The sequence below is a fragment of the Dermacentor albipictus genome, chromosome 3 (assembly GCF_038994185.2).
Source record: "Dermacentor albipictus isolate Rhodes 1998 colony chromosome 3, USDA_Dalb.pri_finalv2, whole genome shotgun sequence".
Lineage (NCBI taxonomy): Eukaryota > Metazoa > Arthropoda > Arachnida > Ixodida > Ixodidae > Dermacentor > Dermacentor albipictus.
The window spans coordinates 175,312,679-175,333,207 of record NC_091823.1 but is presented as its reverse complement, the minus strand read 5'-3'; the positions used below and the strand labels follow the sequence as shown (position 1 = coordinate 175,333,207).

The 20,529-nt window shown below is 46.0% G+C and overlaps 1 protein-coding gene across 2 annotated transcripts in view; it reads left to right on the top strand.

The window, feature by feature from the left end:
• LOC135902107 (cytochrome P450 4c3-like) overlaps window positions 1-20,529 on the top strand; it is an 81,077-nt gene that overhangs the window by 48,974 nt on the left and 11,574 nt on the right. The window lies entirely within an intron of this gene.

The window sequence follows — 20,529 nt, the reverse complement described above, 5'->3', positions numbered from 1 at the left end:
ATATCTACTTGCCACTTTTTTAAGCCTGTGCGGTACAGAATGAATGTACGGAATAGCCACTACACTTTTTTTTGCTATTACTGCTTTCTGTAATCACGTCCATCCCCCTCGAAACCGACTTCTTTAGGGGTTCAGCCACAGTGGCCACTGTTACGCTAGGATAATCTGCTTCTAATAGGCGGCGGACCTGTGCATTAAAACTGGCACTCATTTTGTGCTTGCTGGATCTGGTGAGAGAAGACTTAAGACACGACATGGCAACTCCGTTTTTTACTACTTTGGAATGGTTGGATTGAAAGTTTAGCAATGGCTTCGAATGTCTTGAGGAGTACTGCCAACAAACGTGATCTTGTTCAAAGACCAAGAAGATGTCAAGAAACTGAATTACGCGTCGCTGAGGAAAGTCCTTCGTAAACTTTAATCCTCCTCCATAAAGTTTAAATTGTGCACTTACTAAGGTAACAGCGGAATTTAATTCTTCCCTATTGCAGAAAATCAGGTAATCATCAACGTAACGAAATATATTGATAACGCAATCGCCTAAGGCTGTCTCTAAGCAGCTGTCAACCTTAGGTAAATATCGCTAAGAATCGGTGCCACATTGGAGCCAATACAAATGCCTGATTTCTGCAGAAACACACCATCTCTCCACCCAGTCAGCGTCGACATTAAGTACATTGAAAGAATTTGTAGAAAAGCTCCTGTGGAAACACTGCACCTGTCAATAAAAACCGACTCTTGCACTTGTTCTTTAATGAACTCATTTACGGAATTTAGCAACTCGTCATGCGGCAAGGAGTAATACAGGTTTTCGATATTCATACTAAAAGCTGTAAAATGACCAGAATTTTCCTCTCTCAAATACTGAACTAGTGCCTGAGAATTACGCAAGCAAAAGGGGTCTGAAAAAACTAGTGAAGCTAAGCAGTTATGTAGGTAATTAGAGACACAGACCTGCCACCTTCCTTTCTCTGACACTATAGCACAAAAAGGAGTTTTTTGCTTATGGGTCTTCGCCCATAAAAACAGTTCTAAGGCGAGGAATTTTGCTTTCTTAACATTAGAGGCAACCCTATCAAGATTATCTCTTGACAGGAGGTGAACCGCAAGTTGCTTAACTGCCGAGGGTTGAGTTTTGCTGCCTGTAAATTCTTTTCTGTGGCTGAAATCGCTTTTTCTCAAAACGTCATCTTGCATAATTACGAAATAACCTTCCTTGTCAGATATGACTTATCTAAGTTTATGCTCCACAAGGTAATTAACTAACGGTGGGACTGGGTCAGACGTCTTAAAATGAGAATTTGTCTGTTTAATGCTTGCAGTGCAATCTGAAATATAACGTGAGCGTTCTTCCGGGACGAACCTGGTTATGCAGCGCGGTATCTTAAAACGTCAACTAGTTTTATGTTAAGCTTAAAACAGTGATTGGGATCTACAGCAAGAGTTTTCCTATGGGTAGCACTTACGACAGCGTCTCGAAGAACCAGTACGATATTTGACGGTGAATTATTAGAAAGGTGTTTACTCTTACTTTGTTGATGCGCAGGAAGTTTCATCCTCTACAGGAAGTCCGCGCGTTGCTCGGTTAACCTGTTCCAATCGGCGTAAAGGCGGTTCCAACGACGACCGTCTCCCAGGGCCTCGCAGCGGACCTTTAAACACTCCTGGTAGAACGTAACTTGGCGCCAGTGCATAATTAATCCTTACCAACTAACTCAGCTTTCTGTTGTTCCTTGCACCGAGCAGTCACCGCATTTCTGGCGGGCTTGGCCTTACTCCTAGCCTGGTGTGGTTTCAGGACGGTGGAGCGTTCGTCGCTGCTCGTAACCTTACTTCTTCGCCAGTTGGGCTCTCCTAGGGCACTACTGTCACTTGCTTTACTGACACCGAACCTCTTTCGCTGGTACCGCTTCACACCGAACCACCGCCTTTGTCTATCACAACTGATGGTCATACTGCTGCCGCTGCTTTAACGGCCGCGATAAATCCCGATCTGACTGCTGCACAGGAAGAAGACCTTCTGGTACTACTGCAAAAACACAGCACCTTATTCGACATTCACTTTAAGCTTCTGGGGCGCACTTTCGTCGCAGTACATAGCATCGAAACCGAAGGCAGTTCGATTGTACGCCGCCGCCCATATCGCGTATCTTCCGCAGAACGGAAAATCATTGCGGATAGCGTTGATTATATGCTCAAACAAGAGACACCATTCGGCCATCGACCAGTTCTTCGTCGTCTCCTGTTGTGTTAGTTCACAAGAAAGACGGCTCTGTACGATTTTGCGTCGATTATCGGGCCCTTAATAAGACGACGCGCAAACACGTATATCCGATGCCAAGATCGACGATGCCATTTACTTCTTCCGGGGTGCAGAATATTTCTCAAGTCTCGGCCTCCGATTTGGGTACTGGCAAATCCCCATGCACGAAGCGGACAAGGACAAGACAGCCTTTGCAACACCAGACGGACTTTACGAGTTCAACGTCATGCCCTTCGGTTTATGTAATGCTCCTGCAATATTTCAACGCATGATCGAATCGACACAGTTTTACGTGGGCTTAAGTGGAAGGCCTGTCTGTGCTATTTAGATGGCATCGTTATTTTTTCCACAACTTTTCGCCAGAACCTTGAGCATTCGGACGAAGTTGTCACATGCATTTCCAACACTGCACTCCAACTCAACACAAAGAAATGTCATTTTGCCAGAAAGAACATCAAAGTGTCGGGCTACCTTATCATCAAACATGACGTTCAACCAGATCCCGACAAGGTTAGTGCCGTGCTTCGCTTCCCTCGCCCTAAAAATAAAAAACAGCTAAAAGTTTCTTGGGCCTGGCATCCTACTTCCGCCGCTTCATCAGTCGATTTGCTGCCATGGCGTCAGCGCTGCACAAGTTGCTCACGTCGGGCACTGTTTTCCCTTGGACAAACGACTGCGAACTTTTTTTCCAAGCCCTCAAGCAAGCATTAACCACCGACTCTGTCCTCTGTCACTTCGATGAGAACGCGCCAACGTGTTTGCACACCGACGCTAGTGGCCATGGGATCAGTGCTGCCCTTCTACACCGTGATACCACATCACGAGAGAGAGTTGTTGCATATCCCACCCAGGCATTAAAGGCTGCCGAAAAGAACTACTCGATCACAGAGCAGGCATGTCCCGCAGTAGTTTGGATGATACAAAAATTTCGACCATATCTTTATGGACGCCACTTCACGGTTGTAACGACCACCATGCTTTATGCTGGTTGTCTGGGCACCTTGGTCACTGGGTGGTGCGCTTACAAGAGTACAATTTTGACGTTGTCTACAAGTCAGGGAAAAAACATCAAGATGCGGACGCTCTTTCTCGCTGCCCGGTGCCACTATTGTCTTTGAGTAAATCTCTCCATTGCTCGCCACTTGATGATGACGCTAAGTCCCCACTCCCGTTATTAGCTCTAGTGCTTATTGGCACGTTATCTTCCAATCGCGTCGCTCAGCTCGCCTCGTGTCAACGTTGTGGCCCCTACTGCAACAGCATTATCCAACGCCTGTGCGGAACTACTTCAGCACCAAATGCCAGATTACGTCGACAACTGCGACTATTTAAGCTCATCTTGAAACTTATTGTGCGCAACAAACAGGGACGAAGAAGAGAAGAAACACAAGGACGAGCGCTTTCTAACAACTGGTTTTATTTTTGAAGAACCACCTGCTTATATACCCACAGATCTGCGCGATCTAGTCAAACAGAGCACACCTATAGCGCATATAATACACACAGATCTGCGCGATCAAGTCAAGAGAGCACATTTACAGTGCATATATCACTTGTGATAAAAAACAAAGACGTGGACCAAAGCCACCCGGTCAACATATATGTCCGGGTGGCAACATATGTTGACCGGGTGGCTTTGGTCCACGTCTTTGTTTTTTATCACAAGTGGTATATGCACTGTAAATGTGCTCTCTTGACTTGATCGCGCAGATCTGTGTGTATTATATGCGCTATAGGTGTGCTCTGTTTGACTAGATCGCGCAGATCTGTGGGTATATAAGCAGGTGGTTCTTCAAAAGTAAAACCAGTTGTTAGAAAGCGCTCGTCCTTGTGTTTCTTCTCTTCTTCGTCCCTGTTTGTTGCGCACAATAAGTTTCAAGATGAATTTGTTCCAACTAGGCCGACTCGCAGTCTTATTTAAGCTCGACAACGATGTACTGCACCACTACATTTACAACTCCGCCGGACAATGCTGGGTACCTGTTCTTCCACGTTGGCTGTGCGCACAAGTCCTTGAAGCCTTCCGCGACGACCCATCTGCTGGCCATTTGGGTTTCCACAAAACATACCACCGGGTTAGGAGCCGTTTCGTTTGGCCTGGCTTGTCTGCCTTTGTGGCCAAGTACGTCGCTTCTTGCGTCTAGTGTCAACGGCGGAAACGACCGACTTGGCCTCCTGCTGGGCTTTTACAGCCCATCCCATGTCCCAAACACCATTTGACATCGTTGGGATAGATCTAGTCGGCCCTCTGCCCATAACGCCGGCAGGTCATCGATGGATCGTGACAGCTGTTGACCAGCTCCCACATTACACAGAGACCGCTCCTCTAGGCTCTAGTTCGGCCTCCAATGTTGCAACCTTCTTTCTAGATGCCATTGCGCTGCGTTATGGTGCACCTCGTGTACTATCAAGTGACCGCGGCAAGACATTCATGTCAACAATGATCGACGAAGTACTCAGAGCTTGCGGTGCAGTTCGTAAGACGACATCCGGATATCACTCTCAAACAAGTGGCTTAACAGAGCGATTTCTTCGCACACTAACAGATATGATATCAATGGATATTGGGCCAAGCGATGACAACTGGGACAAAGGTTTACCTTCTGTGACCTTTGCTCACAACACAGCTATCCAACGAACTACGGGGTACTCACCCTTATACCTAGTTTACAGCCGTTCGCCGACATTCACCATAGACGCCGCTTTCTTTTTGGGGTCTGGTGGTGGGGCTCCCACTCGGGAGAATAAACAAGAGACTGGCTGCCTGAACTTTGTCTCACAACATATGTATATAATCATGTCTAGCTAGGAAAAAATATGTGAACCTTTTAGCAGTGACCTCATGCTGTGCAAGAGAACTCACATTTTCTCTCGATCACCGCCTTGATCTACCTGGTGTTCATGCCCTGTTAGCGCCGTGCTACCCGCCTGTCCGACATTCAAGAAGGATAATTAGGAATATGCGCTCCGAACTGTGGCGACAGATCAGACACGTGCAGAACTACTTGCGCACATACTCCCCTTCGTTAGTGCCTATGGACAGAATGGTGACCAACTTTTCCGAACGCTGACCCGTAAGGCTACAAAAACTTTCGAACTTTCGTGGAGCATGTATCTTACAAATCTGTGTGCGTTGAAGAAAGCGCAAGTGCGACAGCAAGTTGCACCAAACCAAGTTACCCGCATCGGTGAGTGTCACTTGCCTGAAAGGGTTGTAGCAGTGCTAAGCCGTGATCCTAAGTTTTGTATCGAGCCTAAAGAAGAACCGGTACGAATGCTGTCGATAGTCAGAAATGTGACAGCGGCAGCCAGTTCAGATAAACACGAGCGATGTATAGCTGAAGGCGTAGAGTCCTTGCAACTTAGAGGTGCGCCTTTTGCTCAAAAATTACCCGTCAGATTCACTGTTATCTACTTGAAGAGCAAGGATCTTGCCTTATTAGTTGGGGACAAAGAGGGCGGCTTTGTTGTGATGCCAAAAGCTCTGTTCCTACAGAAAGTAAATGAGGCTATCACAAAAACTTTGCCCCTGTGAATGTGTCGTTAGCTAAGGTGTAGAAGAAAGCTATTGTTTTGTGTGAAGAGTTGACCTATAAAAAATAAGAAAGATCATCAACGCAGCCGAGGTAGTGTATTCGAGTGCTTTCTTTACTGTAAAAACCCACAGGGAATATGTTCTGTACATGGCTATGGTCACTGAGAAGCGCTCCTGGCAGGGCATCTTGTCAAGGTATCTGCAGAAACACCTTAGTACCATTCCGTTAGAAGACCGTTTTCTGGTTAAAAATTCTACCGAGGTTATGGAATATTTTTCTGGCTGTGAAACCTCGTGTCAAACGAGGTTCGCTTTTTCTATCGATGTAGAAGACTTGTTCTACTCATTGCCTCATCCTGACATTTTCCGCGTGGTTAGAAGTCGCGCTGAAGACACGAGACCAGTGGCCTTCCAAAACACGACTGGGTTATCAACCTACAATTCTTTAGAGCTAATATTCTTTTATCTCTCATCCACCATTATCACTTTTAATGATAGCTGTATTATCCAAAAAGAAGGAGTGTGCATCGGCTCTTGTCTAGCACCACTTTTAAGCGATATTTTCTTATCCAGTATTGACAAGCGCATTCAAGCGTCCCTTTACAACACAGGCGTGCTGAAGGTTTTTAGATATGTCGACGATTACCTCGTGCTAATGAAGGGAACTGGTGCTCAGGATAGAGGCTATAGTATAATCAACATTCTCGATAGTTTTGCCAGCAATGCTTTTGGAATCAAGTTCACGCACGAACTGCCGCAGGATGGTCGCATCCAGCACCTCGATGTGTGTCACATTTTTCAAGGAGCGCGCGTGTGCTGTCAGTACAAGCCACGGTCGAAAAAACAAATTCCTAATTATCAATCGGCCCACTCCAAGCTCGTAAAAAGAGCTATAGCAAAAAACTGCATCCGCTCTGCTCTAGAGAAGTCCTGCGAACATCAAGTTCGTGAGAGCGTCGACGCCCAGCTGATGCCTGTTTCACATGATGCGATTTTCGTCGCACCGGAAGTGCGATTTCCGTCATTTGCGATGAAAATCGCAGTCGCAGTGCCGACCCGCTGATTTTCGGCTGCGACCAACCGGTTAGTCGCACAGCCGCACCGTCGCAGCGATCGCTGCGATTTTCCGTCGAAATTGCGCGGAGAGCCATCGCGGAGCTATTTCGTCGGTTTGCTTTGAAAAATGGCGTCTCGCACAAGCGCACTGCCGGAGACGTGGATTGCCGAATTCGGTACGTAGGGGAAGGGAGAATAAAAAACTGGTCCTGCAGATTCCATTCTCCCGTTTCTATGCGTTTGTTGACACGCTACGCAGCAAATGAAGTGCATTTTCACGTTTGCTTCGTACGCCTTTGCGAGTTGTCAGTACTAGGAGGTGTTCGATCCCCACCAGACGACGAGATCGTCACAATTTTCTTTTGTTCAGTAGCATGCGAAAATCGCGCTTACGGAGCAGCTTGAATTATTTCAACCTCGATAAGGGCGAATGATAAGACAGCAAAGTACCCGAAGTTTCAACGTTGTGCTGAATGCGGTACCATTCAGCTGCATTTTCTTGTCGGTTTTCAACCGTGAATTTCCCGATGCATCTTGAAAGCCTATTTATTATTAAATTTGACAGAGCAAAAGTGTAGGCTATGGTAATGAATTTGCTACAATAGCATTAAATCCGTGGCTTGAATAAATATTACATGCATGTTAAGTTGCACCTCTTATTTTCTTTTCTTGCACAGAAACCAATAAACATTAACTATGTTGCAGACTTTGTATCCTTACTGCATCTGTAATAACACTTGCTTTGAAAGGTAATTAACTCTACAGCTAGTAGATTAAGTAAATTACTTGCTTGCTATAGTGGCACCGTGACAACGTACCCTCCTGCACCGTCATGTAAAACTTGTGCGACAATGCGAAAAGCAGGCAAACGGCCTGTTCTTGTGGATATAAAACAGTATAAAACGATTCGCTGAAGAAAAGGAAATCAAAACTGTGCGGTGAAGTCAGCCAGTACAAGCAGTTCTTGCACGTTCACAGCTGATCAAGTATGCAGAAGCATTTATGCCTTACATGTTTCTAATAAGTTCGTGATCACATATATTAGTGTGTAAACCCATACAACGATATCTGCTGTGATTACTCTTTATAAGGAATGAAATACCATGCTACTTGCAAGAACATGTCACCCGAAGATTTTAGAACAAGTTTCTGCATTTCAACTATACACAATATGTGTTTTATTCAATAAAGGACCACGAACTGGGCTCTTTTGCAATGACAAACTTATTCCAAATTTTACTTACATGCAGGCAAGAAAAAAAATTTATAGACAAACATATTGTTCTTCACTTTATTCACTTGCCACTGTGGCTATAGCATTCTGCTGCTAACACAAGGAGAGGGGCTGATTTGCCACCCATGGAAGTCGCGTTTCGATGGGAGTCATAGGTAAAAAAAGCTCTTGCACTTCGATTTAGTTCATCACCTTTTATTGAACCCTTAAATTTCAACATACTATTGCATAGGGGGCATGCTTATGCCAAATCTAACATCAATAGAAAGCAAAGGGCAGAATTGTAAAACAACCATCTTTCGTGATAATGCGAGTGAATAAATATTCATTGCATCAAAATGTATTGTTCAACAGCACTGCACAAATAAGCATAATCAGGTATAGCAAGTACTCTGTCAGGAAGCTGGTTCTACAGATGTATAAATGACAAGGCATGAATGCTCATACTACATCACACACATAGCACAAAGAAAACCTTTTTCAAGAGTTGTCCCTTCTGGCAGATATGAGCGGGCCATAAGCAGCAGAAACATTATTGGAGGACATTGTGTAATCCCGCTTATGAAAGAATGAAGAGAGTGAAGAGGCTTTTAACAGCAGTACCTCATGCTACTCTAATAAGAGGTACGATGAGAAAAAACAATTCTGGTAGAGCACTTAAACAGTTACTTTCTAACAACAGAAAATTCCAGGTGAGAGTTGGAGGTACACTTGGCCAACCCACACCAACAACACAGGCATACTACAAGAAACACTACAGACTATGGTGTAATACAGTCTATGGGAAAGCTATCTTATACAGAAATCGAGAATGATGCAACAAGCCCTCGACAACATTGCAATCTTTCTTGGCCAGTCTGGCCTCTCGCTTTCTGATAAGTCGGCTTACATCGACGTCGGAAAAAAGACTAGAATCAAGAACTGCTCCAGAATGCACATTGTGCTCCCAATAGCTGGAGAAACGTACCTGCAAGTCAACATCCACAAATCCTCAGCTAGTGTAAGACCATGACAGCAGACCCAGCATGTGGGTGAAACAATTATGCCGTGCGTGGATGCAAATTCTACACCTGGTGAAAAGAATCTTGAAATCGTGGGGACTGGACGAGTGGATACTGTGGAAAATCGCAGATGCTGTGCTTGTGTCCAAGGTATGGTACGGTATGAATTACCAGCAGCACACAAAAAAGACAACTCATCGAATACAGGCATCGGGTATCAGGTATTTCAGGCTTTACCATGCTTGAAGACCTCTATGAGAAAGAGCAAACGAACAAGCACCTAGACAGAGTAGAGTTGCAGCCTGCAGCACAAATTCTTCGCCTCAAGAGCTCAGAACCTGGTCCCAAGATACTGTGCCAGCTAGCATATGAGATGCAAGGATGACTACCCCTCCCTTTAGAAACAACGTCGGGAGCACCTGAACTTGAAACACAACAGGCCCATACCGCGAAATATGGGGCAAACAGTTAGGCCAGCAGACTATATGCAACTGCCAGACACAGAGAGGAGGTTGCTAATCATGAATATGCAAGCAAACATCACACACACGGCAATAGCACACTGATGCGGCAATAGCAGTTTAACAGTAGTATGACACTACATAAAACTAAACCCCATATAAGTGAGTACCATTCCAGGTCACCCTACAGCTAGAAAAGATGAACTGAAAGCAATCAAAGCAGCACCCTGCACAACATCCTGCATGGATTCACCAGAAACTGTCTGGGGCTGCGCATCACAAGATTGTCAGGAAAATCAGGAGATCGACACGCGACTTGTAAGCAAATGGCCAGAAATTAAATTACAGGATACATAGCCATGCGGATATTCCAGGACACAAGCGGGCTTATAAGCCCGACATAATAACTGAAAACTGGATGAGTTTGTGTGTATTCATTATTAACCAAAGTACAACAGATAGACAACGGACAAGAAGGAAGCGCTCTGTGTGTTCACTTTGTTCTTGTCCATCGCATTTCTGTTGCACTGTAGTTAATGAATTCATAAGGCTGCAAAGGAGAAGAATGATACCTCTGCCCAAGGGCCCGATCTCACATCCAAATCCACGCGTGCACACACACACACACACACACACACACACACACACACACACACGCACGCACGCACGCACGCACGCACACGCACACACAAATGTTGCAAGAGTGCATAGCATGAACCAGTATCGACAGGATGAGGACTAACTTTCAACTGAGGTTCATTCTAAAAATGTGGCGAGTTATACAAATTACCAGAAAAAAATAGATTATTAGCAAAACGAGAACAAGGTGCAAGCAGGAGCCAACGTTTCGACAAGTGGACTTGTCTTCTTCAAGATCCACTTGCGGATACGTTGGCTCCTACTTTCACCTTGTTCTCGTGTTGCTCATCGTCTTGAATTTCCATCTTCCGCCTTCCCCGTGTTTTCCCCAGAAAAAGAAAGACCTCTTTGAAGGATAGATAAAAATTGGTGCTTGATGCTGCCAAACATAAATAAAAATGCTACAGAAAGAAAATACAGAAAAATTCCAAGTGCAGGAAAACAATCATTACAATTGCCAATTCTTCATGCCACCACCTTTCAAGAACAACTGTTGTTATTCCAGTAGACAGACTGACAGCTTGCTTATGCAAGCACATTCTTCCAGTTCCATGCCATTGGAAAAAAAATGAGTTTCCTGGAATGTAGCCATATGCACACTTGGTGATCACAGTTTTTTTTTTCCTGGACTTGTATATCTACATGTATTTTCTCCCTTTCCAGCTTTTATATTTGGTTTCATCAAGCACGAGTTTTATCAGGTTTTATTGCTGTACTACTTTCTGGTAACCTTTATAGATCACTGCATCTTCACAATAAAACATTTAATTAGAAGTTAGCGTATCCTATTCTTACTACTTCACACTATACATCCTTGCTACATTGGCCAAGAAAAGGTTTTATAAGGTACATAGAAGCATCACAAGGCTATTAAAGTGACTTGTTGCAGCCTAAAAAAATAATGAATAATCTGGCTGCAAGTGGCACCAGAGAACACATAGGACGAACAAGAAAACCGAGATGATCTAACAACCAACAGTTTAATGTACACACCGAGTAAACGCTTGCTGACAAGCAATAGACCGAACATACACAAAAAGAAGAAGCAAAAATTCATGTGCGTTTCCTGGCAGGAAATGCATCCATTTCTAACGGAGACCGTGCTGACAAGATTCTCCCAGCATTTTTAGATCTACAGCTTCCATAATTTCTCTAGGCAGCCGATCTGCACAGAATGCTAGCTTCTTCCTCTACAATGCACGCTCAGATGTCGAGGGTGCATTGTAGAGGAAGAAACTAGCATTCTGTGGAGATCGGCTGCCTAGAGAAATTATGGGCGCTGTAGATGCAAATACCCTAGGAGAATCTTGTCAGCATGGCCTCTGTTACACTTTCATACACTTTCCGAGATAGATGCCTTTCCTGTTGGGATCTGTATGAACACAAATCAGTTTTTGCTTCTGCTTTTTGTGTAACTTCAGTTTATTGCTTTTCAACCAGCATTTACTCGGCATGTTCAATAAACTTTCACTTGTTAGTACGCCTTGGTCCCTAGCAGAAAGGTGTTCATTCTTTTTACAGTGAAGCTGTATATGCCTAGGCAAAACGCTCATGGTCCGATCCCAAAAACCCTAATGCAGGGGCATGAGCCATTGTTTAAGGGGGTGTGAGCGATTGCATTCGTCTTGCATGATGGACAGATAAATTTCTTGTTGGGTAGACATAGAAATGCTTGTGTATTTGAAACATACATTTATCTACGTATTATTGCAGGGAAGGGACACAGAGGGGAACGGGGTTAAGACAAGGTCATGATGTCATTCTTATCGGGCAGCAAAGGTGTGGTGGGCCATTGGCTAGACCGATAGTGACATCGTTTCTCTCTAGCAGCAGAGCACGCATGTAGCAGTCTCTCTCCGACTTCCCAATAAGTTCAAAAATGTGTCCCTGTATTTAATTAAAAGAAATGTGCAGCCCCGGTGTGTCACTTGGTAACTACAGTGCATAACTGAGCCATAACCATTGTGATTAACGCATTACAAAACACAAATGCGTAACATAATTCAGAAAGACTTTGATGGACCCGCTGGATTAACACAATGAATCACTCATTGCACTTTCCATGATGGCAATCTTGCAGAGTGCGATGTGTGGCATTCCAAATAAACAATCTCATAAACCCAAGCCAAACATGTGCATAACCTCATTAAGAAACACAGACATAACCAATAATATAGAAAGACCTGAATAAACCATTGCAATTAACCCAGTGATAAACACCAGGGCCGCACATTTCAATAAGTATGGACAGCTGGGCTAGTTGGTTATGATTAGCATTATGAAACATCGTTCCAGCGCACAATTGAACACGGACGAGGAGAGAAAGACAACACGAACGCCAGACTTCAACTAGTTGAAGTCCGGCGTTCGTGTTGTCTTTCTCTCCTCGTCCGTGTTCAATTGTGCGCTGGAACGATGTTTCATAACGCACATTACAGCTTCGCTGGTTTACCGTCTGTACAAGGTGCATGGGGAGTAATTTTTTGTTATTTGTTAAGTATTGCATAATGTTGTGCCAGTAAAACATGTTGGGCTAGTTGGTGCAATGTATTGGTACTGCTTTTCTTGCTTGATTTTTTTTTCTTAACGTTGTGCCCTTCTTCCTTTTGTAACAACTTTTTTATTCCCCCTTCAATAATACTTCAACCTTGCAGCCTGCGAGGTATATAAATAAATAAGTATATAAGCACGTCATTCATTCATCTGCATACACCTCGCACCATTCCTTGCTCAACGTCACTGTGCTGATGTCTCGCAGCGTGCATCTACATTAACTGCCGTTTACCTTTCAGTATGGTTTGTAAACAGTGTAATGCATAAAGGTTACATGACATTAAGGTTGCGATCTATGCGGTGCATAAGCAAACCTTGGAAAAGATGACATATTGGATTGTTGAAAATAAGACAAATTGTATACATCGCAGTTACTTTAACAGCATTTATTTGACCACTTGACAAAAACTTCACTTCACATATATTCCAATACGTACACTGAATCTGCAGTTTTTTTTTGCTTAATAATGTAGTCGTTACTGCTTGGCCACATTATAGATTTGAAAACAAAGTTTAATAAATTTGTTCGTTGCAATATAACAATATGTGTAGATCCCTGCGATTGTACACCAGAACTTAAACATGCACATATAGGATGCAGACAAATGCTCAGGACAAACTCCAGAATGTTTGCATCCTGATACTTATGAAAGTGAACGGTTTCATTCCATGGCTGTCAATGAGATGGAGAGAAAAACTTAATTGGTTCGTGGAACAAAAACGCATTGATAAGCTTAGACATATAGTCATTGCTTAACACTTTCGAAATGAATAATTATAGCTTGCAATGACATTGAAGCAGCCTTTCGATAGCAAGAAAAGGAATCAGTTTTTCCAGCTCTGAACTTTGAATTGCAGAAAATGCAAGCAGGCAAAAAATTCTGCCAATATAATCTGTTTAGGAATAACAAATTGGAATAAAACTTAAGACTTTCATTTGTACTTTCTCTGGCTGAGCAATCTAGTTTGAAATGACTCGCATAAGCATGTCGTAACAATGTTGATCTAATACAGGTTATATGCATGACTAGCTTAAGAAATCTGGATGATTGCTATAAATTACAGAGAAGAAACTATATTATCTAATAACATTATTAATATAATAATAATTATTATTTCCACAAAACAGGCTAACCGTGAGAGGCGTGCGAGGCTGAACAGAAAGCTGAAAAACCCTACGGCAAGTGCGCGTACCGTGGGCCCACGATCCTGCTTTATGGACAGCGCGTAGTGACGTGGTCTTCTTGTTAGAAGTTCCGAGTATACTACCAGCGCAAGACACAGGACAACAAAGTGGATGAGAAGCGTGTCTTTTAGAATGCTGTGTTACAGCGTACATGTTTCTACAAAAGTGACGGTAACTGCTCGAAACATTTGATGCGTCGGCTTTTGCGCCTTTAGAAATATTTAGAGAGGGCTCCGATATATATATTCGCAGCGCAAGCACGGCGATGGACGAACCAGGCTAGCGCTAAGGTTGAATTTCACCACACGATTTTCATTCCACGTCGTAATCACACAGATCATTTGAGGCTTCGTTCAGGGGCACACGCGGGCGTTCGGGTTGGTGCTCCTTGTTGAGTTTGGCGCAAGAATGTGGCTAGGAGCAGGCACCACATATGCGCAATCACAGGCAATATACACGCATCATTTCTCCAGAAGCTGACGCCAAGCACGGGTAGCGCGAGGATCTTGTTGGGCTGACGCGACTTCGTGGCAGCCGAATTCCGAATGCTGCATATATGGTGAGGGTAGCTATATGAACTTGTCGATAGGTCGTCTTGTAGATTGTTGTAGCGCAGGCAGAACGAAACGGTCATATAAGGTAAATAAGACAACACACAGCGCTGAACCGTAGAATAAAGAACCGCTGAACCACCTGCGAACAGCTGTTTACGTGCGCGATGTCGCACTGAACTACAGAAACCGCCGTCGCGCACTCCAAGACTAACGTTTTTAAATTAGTAAACGTACATATTATTTGCTTCTAATCTAGAGAAGTCAGTAATATTATAGTGTAAACATTTTATTCATTACAATAAAAGAATTATGCAGCGTGTGCCACGAAACCTGGCAGTAAGCAACCCTGGGCGTCGCACCAGTCGCATTGTTGAAATCGCAATCATGTCAAATGAACCCTCTAAAAATCTCATTGCGACGCGTGCGACAGCACCGATTTTAGTCGTTGCAGTCGCAGCATGTGAAACAGCCTTAAGGCGTCTAAATCATGGCCTTGGTTGTAGAGAGCCAGATTCTTGAGGTAAAGGTTGGTGGGAGGCGCAGGCTGAAAAAAGACGCACGCCCGCCACAGCGCCCTGTCTATTGCCCTATTGGCAGCAGGTTTCTCACCGCCTCAAGAAGGTTGGAGACAGGTGCGGGGTACGTGTAGTGTTCTCAGCACCGGAAAAGCTGGGACGAATGTGTCGCCTAGTGAACTAATCCAACAAGAAGCCAGCCTGCAAAATAAAGCACATCAAAGCTTTTCTTAAATGTGAAGTTGGTGTTGTGTATAGTATTCCCCTCGCCGGTGGGAAAGGGTATATTGGCTAAACCGGGCGCTGTCTGAATGAACGCCTGCTAGAGCATCGCAGGAATGATACGTCACTAGGTGGCGCCTGTCATTTAGCCGACGACATTTGCCATTACTCGCACAAGCCAGCATGCAAGGCGTTTTTTGAACGAACACGTGTGCTGCGCGAATTTAGCACTCAGAAAGCCGGAAAATTTTTGAAGCCATTTGTATCTCTAATGAAAACGAATACTGCGTCAGTGCTCCTGTTGTGCTCGGGGAAAAAAACTTGATTATCTCAGGGCAAACGTCTGTGTCGAATCAGCTAGGTAGGGCGGGAGATGAGCAAGATTGTACTTGTGTGATGTGGAAAAGAGTTGCTTTTTCACTTTCTTACTTTCATTTTTTATTCTTTTCATTTTTTCTTTTGGTTTTGTTGTGCCATTACCACCAGCCCGGATTCCGAATCTACAAGATGCAGAATTTATCCTGCAACGCCCTTTGGACAAACCCGGGGCTGCGCCGAAAGGCACAGCGCCCTAATTCTCCCTTGACAAGTCAAGATGCTGAGCCGTCAGGCAGCGGCGTCCTGAGGATAAGCATCGGCAAGCGACATGTCCAAACGTGCCACACAGTGCTAGACAGCCCGGCGCCGTATTTCCTTTTGCCTGGCGATCCCCGCGCGCGGCATCACTGAACCGGGTGGCCAGCGCAGTCGCTGGTTGGACCTCTCGGACGACCGTCGAGTGCTGGCTTTGTATGGGGCCGTTTGAGTGACAATCGTTTCTCGGGGCTTTATGAGCCCCGACGCCGCCGCCGGGAGAACCGGATCCACCGATCCACCGGGAGCCCAGTGCCGCTCTCGAGTGGAGTGAGACGTGTCACACGTTGCAGTCTCGCCGGACGTCGCCGTGCGGGAACAGTCGCGTTTGCTGTCGCTCTCGGCCCCCGTGCCGATCCGATCTTGTCCGGTATAAAGACCTGTATATAGTGTATAAATTCCCTTTCGTTATTCTCACTGACGCCTGACTCGGAGTCTTCGCTACCAACGCTCTGTCACGAAACGGGTGACGAGCGCTACGGGACCACCTCAAAGCTGTAACAGTGGATGGCAGCTACGGGATTGACCGGCATCGGCTACCTCGGCGTGGTGAGTGCCTGAAGTTTACCTCAAACACCAGACTTTCTCTGACACAGGTTATAGTAGCTTAGGGAAGGATTTGATGTTGCATTGTGTTAACCTTGTGTGTTTCAAGCCTAGTGAGAGTGTTTTGAAAACCAGGGGATGCTGAGGGGGTAAACAGGGCAGTGTGTGAAATACTTGCGGATGTCTTACTAGTAGCGTTATAGTAGCGTATGGAAGCTATATTCAGAAAGGGTAAACAGCAGGAGGACAGTGTGAACGATGGAGAAGTACAAGGTCAAGGAATTTCTCCAAATTTGTGAGGAGTTGGGCATTGAGTTGGGCTCAACCAAAAGAATGAATGCGATCCTTGAGGTCATGAGGACTGGGGACGTAACGGCTGAGGAAGCCGAAGAGGCCTGGGCGGATGTCAATGTACATCGGGAGCGGCAGGCAGAAAAGGAACGTCGTTAGTGGCAGGCAGAAAAGGAACGTCGCGAGGAGGAAAAGGAGGAAAGGAGAGAAAAGGAACGTCGCGAGGAAAGGAGAGAGAAGGAGAGTCGTGAGCACGAGCTGAAAATGAAAGAGTTGGAGACCCGAAATAGCGCGCCGGCGCCTAGTCTCACTTCTAACGTTCCAATAATACGCGATCAACTTCCACCCTTTGTCATCGGAGAGGATATGGCCAAATACCTCGTGAAATTTGAGCACGTGTGCGAACGGAATAGCATTGAGCGATCCCTCTGGGCACAGAATCTGTTAGCCTTGCTTCCTGGGGAGGCATCAGACGTAATAACTTGCTTATCGAAAGAGGCGTTTGAGAGCTACAGGGATGTGAAGGAAGCGCTACTGCGGAAGTACAAATTGTCGCCCGAAGCTTTCCCGCAGAGGTTCCGGTATGCAAAAAAGGGCAGGGAGTCGAATGTTGACTTCGCGTTTCGTCTAAAAGCCGACCTGGTGGAATGGCTGAAGGGCGAAGAGGTTTACGACGACCCCGACAAAATCGTCAAATGCATCGCGTTGGAGCAGCTCTACCGTTGCATCGATGAGGATGTCAGGCTCTGGCTGCAAGATAGGCTAAAGGAGGTTAAGCTACACAAGGCAGCAGAGTTAGCGAAAGAGTATTACACACGCCGCAGCTTGCACAGCAAGGCAGTGTGCGTAGAAAAAGCAGAAGGAGAGATGGGTTTTCCGGGAAGCCCGAAAAACGGAAGCCATTAACTTGCTGCAATTGCAAAAAGCAAGGGCACATCGCTGCGAACTGCCCAGAGAAAATTGCTTTTGCAACAAAACAGCGAGACGATACGACGCGTTCTTTTGAAAAATGGAAACCGTTAACCTGCTACAATTGCAAAAAGCAAGGGCACATCGCTGCGAGCTGCCAAGAGAAAATTGCTTTTGCAACAATACAGGAAACTCACAAAAACATACGACTATTGGAGCCGTATATGCAGGAAATTAAGGTAAACGGTAAGAAGTGCCGAGCACTTCGGGACTCTGCAGCAACTATGGACGTTAAACGCCCGTCTTTCGTCTCCTCGAGTGATTTTACGGGAGAGTGCACTAGGATACGGCAAGTGGCCGAGGTTGAGAGTGTCTGTTTACCGATCGCAACGGTTATCATTGAAGGAGAGTTTGGGAAACTTAACACAGAAGCCGCTGTGTCTGCCGCCCTCCCGGAGCACTTTCCCTACCTCTTCTCAAATAGCTCGGAGCAGCTGCTGAAGGAGCAGAGCAAATCATTCTTTGCCGACGTGGCCTACATGGCCCTCACGCGATCCAAAGCGCGCCCGCTGTCGAGGGAACTTGACTTTGCGTCGGTGAGCGAACAGCGGTGCGGCACACGGACCGATCAAGGTAACTTGAGCGGCGAGCAGGCGCGGGAGAGGCAGAGCTCGGAGGCTGGCCTGGGCGAGCGTGTCCTGGAAATGAGTGGGAGTGACACGTGCAGGGCTAGCCGCTATAGCGACGCGACACCGCAGTTAGGCGACGCGGGCTCCACACTCGCTCCGGTTTCCGCCAGCTGGCAGGACCAGGCTGCAGTTGAAAGGGAAACTCTGATTCACGAGCAACATGAAGACTGTTCAATAGCCGATCTGAGGAAGAGCGTCAAACGGGGAGTGAAAAAAAGAGGGTCCCATTTTACGAGGAATCTGCCTTATTGTACCGCCGCTACACGGATAAGCAGGGTCGCAAATATAAGCAGCTTCTCACTCCTCGAAAATATCACCGAAAAAAATGAATGACCTCACTTGCTTCCTCAGTAGTATGTTTTTGGTCCAAGTGATTTCAAGGGGACCATTATATTTGTCATTATTATTGTGGATTATTAGTTGTTCCTGATATTTTGGTGTGTTGTTACTTTGAAAAATGGTTGTTTGAGCTTTGCGTACCAGATCGTACACATGCCTCTTGTTGCAGCGGGAGCAAAAAGGGGGATAGCAATTTAGTTAGGTTGATTTGGATTACGGCCTTGTCTGGTGTTCGACAGGAGACAGAGGGCACTTGTTCGTGTTGGGTGTTGCCTTTTGCCGGTCGGTTTTGCAAGCTGCAGAACGACCAACCGGGACCAGTGGCGAGAAGCAAGAGCTTCGGAACGACCTGAGCGGAGCTGGTCGAGGTGCCTTGGCGACAACGCGGTGAGCAGAGCTCCTGTCCTGGCGAGCGGAACCTGGGCACGTGAAGTTACCTCGCGTCCAGACACTGGACGTGAACTTGGACGAGCCTGACGAACGTGCGCGCCTGGCATCCGAGCCACGTGGAGGCAGCTCTACTTCCCGGCGCCTTATCTGATGGCGGGGATGCTGTTGTGCCATTACCACCAGCCGGGATTCCGAATCTACAAGATGCAGAATTTATCCTGCAACGCCCTTTGGACAAACCCGGGGCTGCGCCGAAAGGCACAGCGCCCTAATTCTCCCTTGACAAGTCAAGATGCTGAGCCGTCAGGCAGCGGCGTCCTGAGGAGAAGCATCGGCAAGCGACATGTCCAAACGTGCAACAAAGTGCTAGACAGCCTGGCGCCGTATTTCCTTTTGCCTGGAGATCACCGCGCGCGGCAACTTTGAACCGGGTGGCCAGCGCGGTCGCTGGTTGGACCACTCGGACGACCGTCGAGTGCTGGCTTTGTATTGGGCCGTTTGAGTGACAATCGTTTCTCGGGGTTTATAAGCCCTGACGCCGCCGCCGGGAGAACCGGATCCACCGATCCACCGTGAGCCCAGTGCCGCTCTCGAATGGAGTGAGATGTGTCACGCGTTGCAGTCTCGCCGGACGTCGCCGTGCGGGAACAGTCGCGTTTGCTGTGAGCTCTCGGCCCCCGTGCCGATCCGATCTTGTCCTGTATAATGACCTGTATATAGTGTATAAATTCCCTTTCGTTATTCTCACCAACGCCTGACTCGGAGTCTTCGCTACCAACGCTCTGTGACGAAACGTGTGACGAGCGCTACGGGACCACCTCAAAGTCGTAACAGTTTCGACGCCTCTGATGATTATCGCCTGTACCAAGAAAATATTTTTGGGTGGTCCGGTGCACTAACGGCGCCCCCCCCTCCTCTCCCCCTCCCCCAGTGTTCATAAAGCCCTGTTCTGCGTGAATAAAATTCAGCTGAAGTCCGGCGTTCGTGTTGTCCTTCTCTTCTCGTCCGAGTTCAATTGTGTTCTGGAACGATGTTTCACAATGACAAAATGTGCATTGCGCTTGTGCACAACTATTCGCTATGAGGAGCTGATGCTTCACCTAACAGAATTTAGTTCTTTATTGCATATGAAAATTGGAAATCACCAGCAGAAATAAAATTGGGCGCGCGTGAGTTATTTGAAGCAGAATATATTCACAGACTACGCGCACAGTGCATCAGTTCAGCCCCTTGACTGTCTAATAAACGAATAAAGTTATTTAGGTCAAGCTTCAGGTGCTAAAATAAAAAAGAAAGCCAGCACTATCTTTAAACTCCCGCTTGCTGAGAGACGGTGCTTCCCTGGTAGCTCCAACCTTTACATCACGTTTGAAATCGCCGCCTCGACGTTTCTTTACAATGCTGGCCTAGCCTTCGCATTTGACGGGATTTAAGCGTTCCTTATACTACTAGATAAAGGTCGAGCGCAACTGAACATTTAAAACGAACAACGATTGCACTGAGTAGATTAAAA